Here is an 11,862-nt window from a genome sequence, read left to right as displayed (position 1 = left end):
TTGTGACAAGCTCCAAAGCCTACAGACGGCAGTGTACGTACCAGTTTTGCAAACGAAATGTTGCTGCATGACGATGAACATTTAGGGATCGTGTCGTCTTCAGTGGTAAATCGACATTTCACACTGTGTGCCTCTGGTGATCAGGAAATCTCGATGATACGGTATAGTTGCGACGAGACTCCACTAAATTGAATATTTTTTGTGCCATATCCTGTCGGAAAGTTAATGAGCCTATCTTTTAATGTGTAGCAAATGTAAATGCTGTTTCTCATCTTCATGAGCCAGAACTATGACTCTTTTCTCAATTAGAAGAAGCTGAAGCGCAGAACATTGTTTGGCAGCAAGATGGTGAGCCGCGTCACTGACATAACTCAGTACGTGATTGATTAAGCGACGTTGTACTCGACCACTGGATCGATCACAAGGGTGCCGGATGACAGAGCTTGTTTTGCGTGTCCTCCACGTTCACACACGATTTGACGACACGCCATTTTTTCGTTTAGGGGTTCATACAGGATCATGTATACCGGATGTGTCTGCTACCAGCTGCTCTACCCGACTCGAGAAACAGCGTTGTTGCAACAATTACTCCAGACACACTAATCAAGGGCCTGGGAAGAACTCGCCTATTGACTAGATGTGTGGCGAATAGTGGTCGCATTGAACACTTATAAGAAAAGCTGTTTGAGTTTGTCTTTCATTTAATGTATTATTTATAATTGTAAGTTGAATATAGTAAGTGCTGCAAAGCCTTAAAACCTGTATATTCATTTTTGAAACACCCTGTACATCTGATCGTGATCATCGAGTAATCGTTGAAGTCGAATGCTTTAAATTTTTACGACCACATATCTCATATGCCCTCTGTGTCATGTAAGGTATATAAAAAGTAGATACGGTTGTAAAGGCTAAATGTATACGGATGATAAGAAGGTCCTAAACTAAGTGCTTTGAGCACTCACTCACAGACGATATTAGCACCGGCGAAATTGAAAAAAAAAAAAAACTACATAAAGCGAATAAGGCACATACTTCTGATATTATTCCAGTTAGATTGAATACACTGCAGAATTGATTTCTTTCCTAGCTCATACTAATCGAGAATCTCGTAATGAACAATTCCGCACGACTGAAAAAAGAAGAGCTAAATGGTCGGATGTAAAGAATTGTATCCCAATATCACGGATGCCCGTCTGATGCGGGATCCCAGAGCATAGGCTAAGCACAAATACAGTACCTTAAAAAAGAATGCCAACGGCCTTGCCGCAGTGGTAACACCGGTTCCCGTCACGTCACCGAAGTTATGCACGCTTGGGGTGTGCTAACACTTGGATGGGTAACCACCCGGTCTGCCGAGCGCTGTTGGCAAGCGGGGTGCACTCAGCCCTTGTGAGGCAAACTGAGGAGCTACTTGATTGAGAAGTAGCGGCTCCGGTCCCGGAAACTGACATACGGCCGGGAGCGAGGTGTGCTGACCACATGCCCCTCCATATCCGCAACCACTGACGCCTGTGGGCTAAGGATGACACGGCGGCCGGTCGGTACCAGGAGGAATTCAGTTTTGTTTTAGTTATAAAAAGAAACCAGACACCTAATACGCCGAGCGAGGTGGCACAGTGGTTAGCACACTGGACTCGCATTCGGGAGAAGGATGGTTCAAACCCGCGCCGGACCATGTTGATTAAGGTTTTCCGTGATTTCCCTAAATCGCTTCGGGCAAATTCCGGGCACGGCTGGTTCCTTCCCCATCCTTCCCTTCCGCATGACCACACTGTTTGGTTCCCTCCCTCTAATCAACCAAACAGCCAACACCTATTATTGGACCTTAATAGCTCTGTTGCACACACTTCCAGTTAGATGTTTGAATGTCTATGGAGATACGACAGCCCATCCTTCTTCAAGAGACGAAACCACAGAAGGTAGTGTGATGCTGGACGCTGGGGCTGGAGTGACGGCGATGTTCTAGCTAATCTCAAAGGCGTTCCATTGGGTTCAGGTTGGGACTTTCGACAGAAATGTTGTTGTCCACAAACCATTGCCTGACAGATGCTGCTTTATGGCAGGGTGTGTGGTCATGCCGATACAAACAATTGTCGTCTCCGAAATGTTCCTCTATTGTACTCGGTATACAGTGCAGTAAAATGTGTTCGTATCCTTCCGCTTTTAGCGTTCCCTCAAGGAAGGAGATCACACCCTAACCACGAAAATAACCTCATACCATAACACCACCTCCTCCGTATTTCAGTGCTCGCACTACACGTGATGGCGCGCAACATTCTCCAGGCATGTTCGGTAAACCCAAACCCTTCCACGGAACTAGCACAGGGTAAAGCGTGATTCACCTCTCCAAATCACTCTTTTCCAGTTAACTATTGTCCAGTGCTATCGCTCTTTACACCGCCTCAAGCGTCGCTTGGCACTGACTGCAGAAATGTGTAGATTATGAGGAGCTGCTCGAGCATAGTGCCCCAGTCTTCTTAAATCTACATCTTCATATATACTCTGCAAACCAACGTGAAGTGCATGGCAGAGGATGCGTCCCATTATACCAGTTACTAGGGTTTCTCCCTGTTCCATTTACGTATGGAGCACGGGAAGAATGATTGTTTGAAAGCCTCTGTGCGTGCAGTAATTAATCTAATCTTGTCCTCGCTATCACTGTTTGAACATTACGTAGGGGTTGTAGTATATCCCTAGAGTAATCATTTAAAGCCGGTTCTGGAAACTTTGTTAATAGATTTTCTCGGGATAGTCTGCCATTTCAGTTCCTTCAGTATCTCTGTGACACTCTCCAACGGATTAAAAAAACCTCTGACCATTCGTGCTGGCCTCCTCTGCATACGTTCAATATCACCCGTTAGTCCTACCTGGTACGGGTCCCACACACTTGAGCAATATTCTAGGATGGGTAGCACGAGTGATTGCTTATCTCTTTTGTGGGCTGCTGTGCTTCCCCAGCATTCTACCAATAAACCAAAGTCTTCCTCCTGTTTTACCCATGACTGAACCTATGTGAGCATTGAATTTCATATCCCCCCAAAGTGTTATACCCAGGTATTTGTATGAGTCAGCCGATTCCAACTTATTCACATTACAGTCATAGGATACTACGGTTTTTATATTTATATGGATGGGGTGTCTGTTCTCTCGGACATGTCCGAAAGAACAGATACCATTGATAACCTGCAGCCATCTAGAACGAAATTAGAATTATATATTAATACCTTCAGCTGCTGACAGGCGTTGATATATATCAACGGGGACAGGTGAAAATGTGTGCCCCGACCGGGACTCGAACCCGGGATCTTCTGTGTGGGTAGGGACACTACAAATGTAGTGTGTGGACATATAAGATGAGAATGTGGGTCTCGCGGGAGGCGTGCGTGAGATAGTCCCTGCAGTCGCACTATCCTCTGTGCCTTCGGTGGCTCAGATGGACAGAGCATCTGCCATGTAAGCAGGAGATCCCGGGTTCGAGTCCCGGTCTGGGGACACATTTTCACCTGTCCCCATCGATATATATCAACGCCTGTCAGCAGCTGAAGGTATTAATACATAATTCTAACTACGGTTTTTGGTTTTGTGAACTGTAAAATTGTACATTTCTGAACATTTAGAGCTAGTTGCCAATCTCTGCACCATGTTTAGATCTTATCAAGATCTGATTGAATGTTTATGCAGCTTCTCTCAGGTAGCACCTCATTATAGATTACTGCATAATTTGCAAAAATCTGGTTTTACTATTACTATTGTCTAAAACTACCCCCATGAACCATGGACCTTGCCGTTGGTGGGAAGGCTTGCGTGCCTCAGCGATACAGATGGCCGTACCGTAGGCGCAACCATAACGGAGGGGTATCTGTTGAGAGGCCAGACAAACGTGTGGATCCTGAAGAGGGGCAGCAGCCTTTTCAGTAGTTGCAGGGGCAACAGTCTGGATGATTGACTGATCTGGCCTTGCAACACTAACCAAAACGGCCTTGCTGTGCTGGTACTGCGAACGGCTGAAAGCAAGGGGAAACTACAGCCGTAACTTTTCCCGAGGGCATGAAGCTTTACAGTATGATTAATTGATGATGGCGTCCTCTTGGGTAAAATATTCCGGAGGTAAAATAGTCCCCCATTCGGATCTCCGGGCGGGGACTACTCAAGAGGACGTCGTTATCAGGAGAAAGAAATCTGGCGTTCTACGGATCGGAGCGTGGAATGTCAGATCCCTTAAGCGGACAGGTAAGTTAGAAAATTTAAAAAGGGAATTGGATAGGTTGAAGTTAGATATAATGGGAATTAGTGAAGTTCGGTGGCAGGAGGAACAAGATTTTGTTCAGGTGAATACAGGGATATAAATACAAAATCGAATAGGGGTAATGCAGGAGTAGGTTTAATAATGAATAAAAAAATAGGAGTGCGGGTAAGCTACTACCAACAGCATAGTGAACGCATTATTGTGGCCAAGATAGACACGAAGCCCACGCCTCCTACAGTAGTACAAGTTTATATGCCAACTAGCTCTGCAGATGATGAAGAAATTGATGAAATGTATGATGAGATAAAAGAAATTATTCAGGTAGTGAAGGGAGACGAAAATTTAATCGTCATGGGTGACTGGAAATCGAGAGTACGCAAAGGGAGAGAAGGAAACATAGTGGGTGAATATAGATTGGGGGAGAGAAATGAAAGAGGAAGCCGCCTGGTAGAATTTTGCACAGAGCATAACTTAATCATAGCTAACACTAGGTTGTATACATGGAAGAATCCTGGATATACTAGAAGGTATCAGATAGATTATATAATGGTAAGACAGAGATTTAGGAACCAGGTTTTAAATTGTAAGACATTTCCAGGGGCAGATGTAAACTCTGACCACAATCTATTGGTTATGAACTGTTGATTAAAACGGAAGAAACTGCAAAAATGTGGGAATTTGTATCCCTTTTCAGAGTTTAGAACTCGGATCCTTAGTTTGTTGTTTTCTACGTAATAATTTTAACCGACCAAGTTTCAAAACTTTTTAAAAATAGAATTTAGGTTTTAAAGCTCTTTAATTCTTACAGTCAACATTGTTAAAGAAGACAATTAACATTTTACACATTTTTCTTTTTCGAGGAAACGGTTTTGTCAATGTTTGGTACAATATTCCCTGAAACTGATAATCTCAAAGAATTAGTCAAATTTTTATCGCCAAGTAATGAACGATTCTTAGTTTTAGCAAGCTTTAAAAGAGAGAAAAAGCGCTCACAGATATACGTGGAACCAAACATTGAGAGAACTTAGGCCGCGTGCTTGTGCAAAAGAGGATATTTCCCTCGTGGAAGACAGCTGTAAAAGTCATCCAAAGTTTTACACATGAGAAAGCGGGGTTGCAGGTGGATATCTCACTGCAGGTCAATCAGCTCTAGTTGAAGCACTTGTGAGACGTCCTATGCCGAAGGGAAAATGGGCGAACAAATGTATCTAAGACCGATTGAAGGTCACTTATCTCCAAAATCTGTTTTCAAACCGTTCTTGTAATTCGCAAATGACTGCAACATAATCTGAAAAATCCACATCTTCTTTAACGCTGTCTAGTACAGGAAAGTGTCCACAATTCTTCTCGGCGCAATTGTTATTTCCAGAAAATAAGTGTTTTTTTTTTTTTTTTTTTGAACGCTTGAATCGTCTGCACAAAATGAATGGCGTAGTGATTTTCGCGTTGGAGTGAAATGTTCAAAAGTATTTAAATGACCAGTAAGGTCACTCAAAAAAGCCAAATTCGCCACCCACTTAGGATCACAAAGTAATTCTTCTGGACGTCCTTTCATTTCCAAAAAGGTATTTATTTCGCCCCTCAAGGAGAAAAACCGATGAAGCACCTTTCCTCTGCTCAGCCATCTTACTTCAGCGTGGTATGCGATGTCCGTGTATTCCGCTTCGATATCAGCCAGAAATTCTTTAAATTGGCGATGTGTGAGCCCATGCGACCGAAGATAATTAACCGTTTGAAGAACTGTGTCCATAACATTTTTTATATTGACAATCTTCGCACAAAGTGGCTCCTGGTGTATCAGACAATGAACTGTCTCGAATGAGGAACAGCCAACTTCAGCCATTTTTGACCTCACGTAACTCAGAAATCCAGTGCGTATCTCTCGTAGCGCAGGGGCTCCATCCCTTGTTACACTGGTCAGGCGCTCCCAATTTAAACCCATTGACTCTAACACGTTTTCCACTGCTAGAAAAATATCCAAACCCGTGATTGTGTCTTTTAATGGTATAAGATCGAGAAATTCTTCGGTGACACGCAGATTGTGGTCGACACCTCGAATGAATATGACGAGCTGAGATATGTCCGCAACGTCCGCGGACTCGTGAAGAGCGATAGAAAGTGAAATGAAGTTTGCCGCTCTCTCCATTAATTGCTGCTCCATATCTAAGGCCATATCTTCGACTCTGCGAGCAACAGTTTGAGGAGAAAGAGCTATTTTTTCAAATTTTCCCGTGAGGTCTGGTGGACAAATACAAGCCGCCGAGTCGACGAGGCAATCCTTGATGAGATTCCCAGCAGCAAAGGGTTTCCCTGCTTTCCTAATTCTCAGTGATCATTTGTAACCTGCGCACAAACTTTGCCCACCTGTTTCCTGCTCGTACCACGCCAAAAAAGAACATACAATTAATTTTGTACAATCCTGTTTTTAAAACACTTTTATCACTTTAACAATTAATTGTTTCATTCATTGAAACTCAAATAAAAAAACGAACTAAAAAGGTTGGTTTTAGATCCGTTTTCCCCCAGTTCCGCTGAAAAGGACAGCGATGTGTGGTCGCAAAATAAATTTTTATCTATTGCAATATTAGCGTACAGCGGCATGGCGAGGCTCGGCGGGCGGTCTGCACGGCCAGCTAAGCGACACGGCTCGGCCACTGCGACAACATACGAATTCGCGCGGGGCGCTGGCTGCGGGCGATCGCGGGCGCTAGCGCCCCAGGGGCACAGTTTGGACGAGCCTGGGGCACAGTTTGGACGAGCCTGGTCTAACCCATGCGAAAGTAGAACAAATATGTTCGGGGAACTTAAATGGGAAACCTTGGAAGAGAGACGACGTAGTTCTCGCGAAAACCTGTTGGGTGTATTGAGGGAACATGTATTCGAAAAAAGACTAAGCGCCCATTATTCTGCCACCATCGTCTATCCCGCGTAGCGATCATGAGAATAAGATTAGAAAAATTAGGGCACTTACAGAGACATGTAGTCATTCATTTTCCATCGCGAATGGAATAGGAAAAACAATCGATAATACTGGTACGATGTATCCTCCGACAAGTGCTGTACAGTGTCTTGTGAAACATACAGGGTGATTCCGTGATGGTGTTACAATCTTTCTGGGACGATGGAAAAGAAGAAATGTATCAATTTGAGGTAACGCATTGAGGCACCCTGGTCCGGAAACGACTGAGTCGAAAGTTAAAAGCGAAAATCGGTCTGATATCTCTGAGTGTTGTTGCTAAGATTGCAGGGTAAGCAATCCCGACGAACACTTAAGTGAAACGGCTGGGATACTAACTAATCCAACGCAGATAGCGTACTGTGTACTGACATGAACGATCCTGGTATACAACGTCTTTACTGTTGTAAACTGCAGTCTGTGTTTACAGGTTGTAGTACTAACGTCGATCTGAAACTTCCTGGCAGATTAAAACTGTGTGCCGGACCGAGACTCGAACTCGAGACCCTTATCTTTCGCGGGCAAGTGCACTTGTTGTATCTTAGATACGTTTACGTATGATCGTTCTCCATGTTATGTGGAGTCATACTTTTAAGACAATGACACAGTTTGTCGAATTTCGGCCACAAGGTGATGTTAGTTAACTTAATCATATCTACCCGAGAAAATGCTGTGTTCTCCAATAACTTGTTTATTTAATCCAATCACTCCCGACTGTAAAAAAGAAAAGAAAAAAGATTGCTTAAGTACCTGGATGTTGTACGGAGCCGGCCGGAGTGGCCGAGCGGTTCTAAGCGCTTCAGTCTGGAACCGCGCTACCGGTACGGTTGCAGGTTCGAATCCTACCTCGGGCATGGATGTGTGTGCTATCTTTAGGCTAGTTAGGTTTAAGTAGTTCTAAGTTCTAGGGGACTGATGACTTCAGAAGTTAAGTCCCATAGTGCTCAGAGCCATTTTTTGTTGTACGGACCTACAAGCCAACACAGTTAACGCCGTGTCTCTGCGGTTCGCATTGCTGTTTTAAATCCGCGGCGCTGACTCAGACGACACGCATAGAACGAGTGCGTTTCTGTGAAGACAAGTCGCATCGCTAATCATTCATTCTTACTCGCTGCAGCTTCGGCCGTCGGCTTTAATTCTGTTTACGTCCCGGAGGTTCGTCCCGGCGTAGACGTGAATCTAGCGAGCGCGTAACAAACACAGCTGCTCCGTATATCGCGTGAGTCTCGGAGGCACTTCCGGGTTCCCGCGGCGCAGCTAAGCCCGGTCCCAGAATAGAAGAGAATCGTGACCCGACTTAAGCCGCTGCATTAAGCCTGTAACTTCCACTCCGTGGAAGATAAAACTGTTCGATTTCAAAACAACGTACGCAGGCGAGCTAAGAACTTGACCCCAGCCATAAATTTCCTGGGTAACAGGTTTGTATTCTCTAATGGGTATGAGTTCATTTCGAATCTGCAACCGTACCGGTAGCGCGGTTCCAGACTGAAGCGCTTAGAACCGCTCGGCCACTCCGGCCGGCTCCGTACAACATCCAGGTACTTAAGCAAAAAAAGGAATAGGAAATAAAGTTGCTTACGGTCGAAGAAAGGTCGTATTAAAACGAGAATACATAAGTCCATTTGACTAGTTTGTATATGGTCCAGTCACATTAACGTGACCACCGCCCATGTTCGACGTCAACATCGGCAGGTGGCAGCACTAGCAGTGGAGGGTAGATCGTGTCGGAGAAAGAGAGGGAGAAACTTTCGCTGTCGCAATGCATAAACGGAGCGATTTATGTTGCGTCCGGAAGGGCGTGATCATTGGTTTCAGGGCAAGGATCCAAGAAGTTCCAAAACGGCTAGGTTGTAAACTGTTCGCGTGCCGCCGTGGTTAATGTTGTGCAGCGTTAGTTGAGTTTAGTGAAACTAAACTTCTAATTGTTGTTGTTTATAGGTCCCCTAACTCTGGCTTCAGAGCATTTCTGCTCAAGCTCGAGAGGGTTCTTGATTCACTGTGTAGGAAGTACGAGAAACTAGTTATACGTGGTGACTTCAATATTAATTTTGTATGTGATGGTGCAAGAAAAAGGATGTTGGTAGATCTCCTAAATTCATATGATCTGATGCAAACTGTGGTTTTTCCCTCTAGGGTGCATGGGAACAGTAGCACAGCCATAGACAATATTTTTATTCATTCTTCATCACTAGATGGGCATTCTGTTAGTAAAAGCGTGAATGTACTTTCAGACCATGATGCACAAATTTTAACACTAAAAGGCTTTTGTACTCAAACCAATGTCACATTTAATTACAAACTATGTAGGAAAGTTAATCCAACAGCAATAGAGAGTTTTTTAAAACTTATCAAGGAACAAGAGTGGCAGGATTTTTATAGTGTGATGACATAGATGATAAATACAATGCTTCCCTTAACACATATTTCATGCTCTTTGATAGTTGCTTTCGATTAGAACATTCTAAACGGAGTACTAGAAGTAATGGGCAGCCCGGATGGCTGACTAGCGGGATAAGGATATCATGTAGAACAAAGAAGGAATTATAACAAAATGTTAGAAGTAGTCACAATCAAGCTGCAGTAGCCCATTGCAAACAGTACTGTAAGGTGCTTAAAAATGTTATTAGGAAGGCAAAGAGTATGTGGTATGCAAATAGAATAGCTGATTCACAGGATAAAATTAAAGCCATATGGTCAGTTGTGAAGGAAGTGTCTGGTCAGCAGCACAAGGTCGACGATATAAAGTCAGTTTGCAGTAAATATATTTCTGTTACTGATAAATCAGATATATGTACAGTATTTAACAATCATTTTCTGAGCATTGCTGGTGAATTAAATAAAAATTTAGTTTCTACAGGAAATCATATAACTTTCTTGGCAAATTCCTTTCCGACATTGATGTCTGAAATACTCCTCTGTAATACAGACAAGAGGGAGATTGAGTTAGTAATTAAATCACTGAAGACTTAGGACTCTCATGGTTATGATGGAGTGTCTAGCAGAATATTAAAGTACTGTGCTGCACATGTTAGCCCTGTATTTAGCCATATTTGTAATTTTTCCTTTAGGAATGGTCAGTTTCCTGAGCGATTGAAGTACTCAGTAGTAAAGCAGCTGTATAAAAAGGGAGAAAGGGATAATATAGATTATTTTAGACATATTTCTATGCCATCAGTATTTGCAAAAGTTGTTGAAAAGGCTGTGTATGTAAGGATAATTGACATTTTATATCATACGATTTGCTATCAAATGTACAGTTCGGCTTTAGAAGTCGTTTAACAACTGAACATGCTATATTCTCTTGTCTCTGTGAGGTACTGGATGGGCTAAACAAAAAGTTTCGAACGCTTGGCGTATTTTTTGATTTAACTAAGGCATTTGATTGTGTTGATCACAAAATATTGCTCCAGAAGTTGGACCATTACGGAATACGGGGAGTAGCTCACAATTGGTTCACCTCTTACTTTTGCAACAGGCAGCAAAAGGTCATTATTCACAATGTTGATGACGGCTGTGATGTGGGGTCTGCGTGGGGTACTGTCAAGTGGGGGGTGCCCCAAGGATCAGTGTTGGGGCCACTCCTGTTCCTTATTTATATAAATGATATGCCCTGTAGTATGATGGGTAACTCTAAAATATTTCTGTTTGCTGATGACACTAGCTTGGTAGTAAAGGATGTTGTGTGCAACATTGGCTCGGTTTCAAATAGTGCAGTACATGATCTCAGTTCATGGCTTGTAGAAAATAAACTAACGCCAAGTCACAGTAAGTCTCAGTTTTTACAGTTTCTAACACACAATTCAACAGAACCTGACGTTTTAATTTCACAGAACGGGCATATGATTAGTGAAACTGTACAGTTCAAATTTCTAGGTGTTCGGATAGATAGTAAGCCGTCGTGGAAAGCCCACGTTCAGGATCTTGTTCAAAGATTTAATACTGCCATTTTTACTATTCGAACGGTATCAAATGTGAGTGATACTTCGATACGAAAATTAGTCTACTTTGCTCATTTTCATTCGCTTATGTCGTATGGTATTTTGGGGTAACTTTTCCCATTCTACAAGGATATTTTTGACTCAGAAACTGGCGGTTCGGGCAATAAGTGGTGTAGGTCCACGAACCTCTTGTCGGCCTCTGTTATATATGTATATTCGTTATGGCCGTTTCTTGTTACCAATATTAGTTTATTCCCAAGAATAAGCAGATTTCACTCGGTTAATACTCAGCAGAAATCAAACCTGCATTTGGACCTGACTTCCTTAACTCTTGTACAAAAAGGTGTGCAGTATACTGCTGCATTCATTTTCAATAAGCTGCCACTCGAATTCAAAAATCTTACCAGTAATCCACGCGCCTTCAAATCGAAACTGATGAGTTTCCTCATGGGTCACTCCTTCTATTCTGTCGAGGAGTTCCTTGAAAAATTAAGCTGATTCTTATTGTATTGCTGATAGCGTTTACTTAAACTTATGGACTCACTTTTTTCAGGTTCATGAACATTTATTTTTATGTGTTATTACTTTTAGTTGTAATTTCATGTAGTGACACGTTCCATGGCCTTGGAGATTTGCTCCTCAATTTGGTCCTACGGAACTTGACGTGTAAATAAATATATAAATAAAATTAAAGTATACCCTGCATGGCAAATTGGCGCCAT

This window comes from Schistocerca piceifrons, chromosome 6 (genome assembly GCF_021461385.2).
Source record: "Schistocerca piceifrons isolate TAMUIC-IGC-003096 chromosome 6, iqSchPice1.1, whole genome shotgun sequence".
Lineage (NCBI taxonomy): Eukaryota > Metazoa > Arthropoda > Insecta > Orthoptera > Acrididae > Schistocerca > Schistocerca piceifrons.
The sequence above is the reverse complement of the archived record's forward strand: the minus strand, read 5'-3'. Positions refer to the sequence as shown.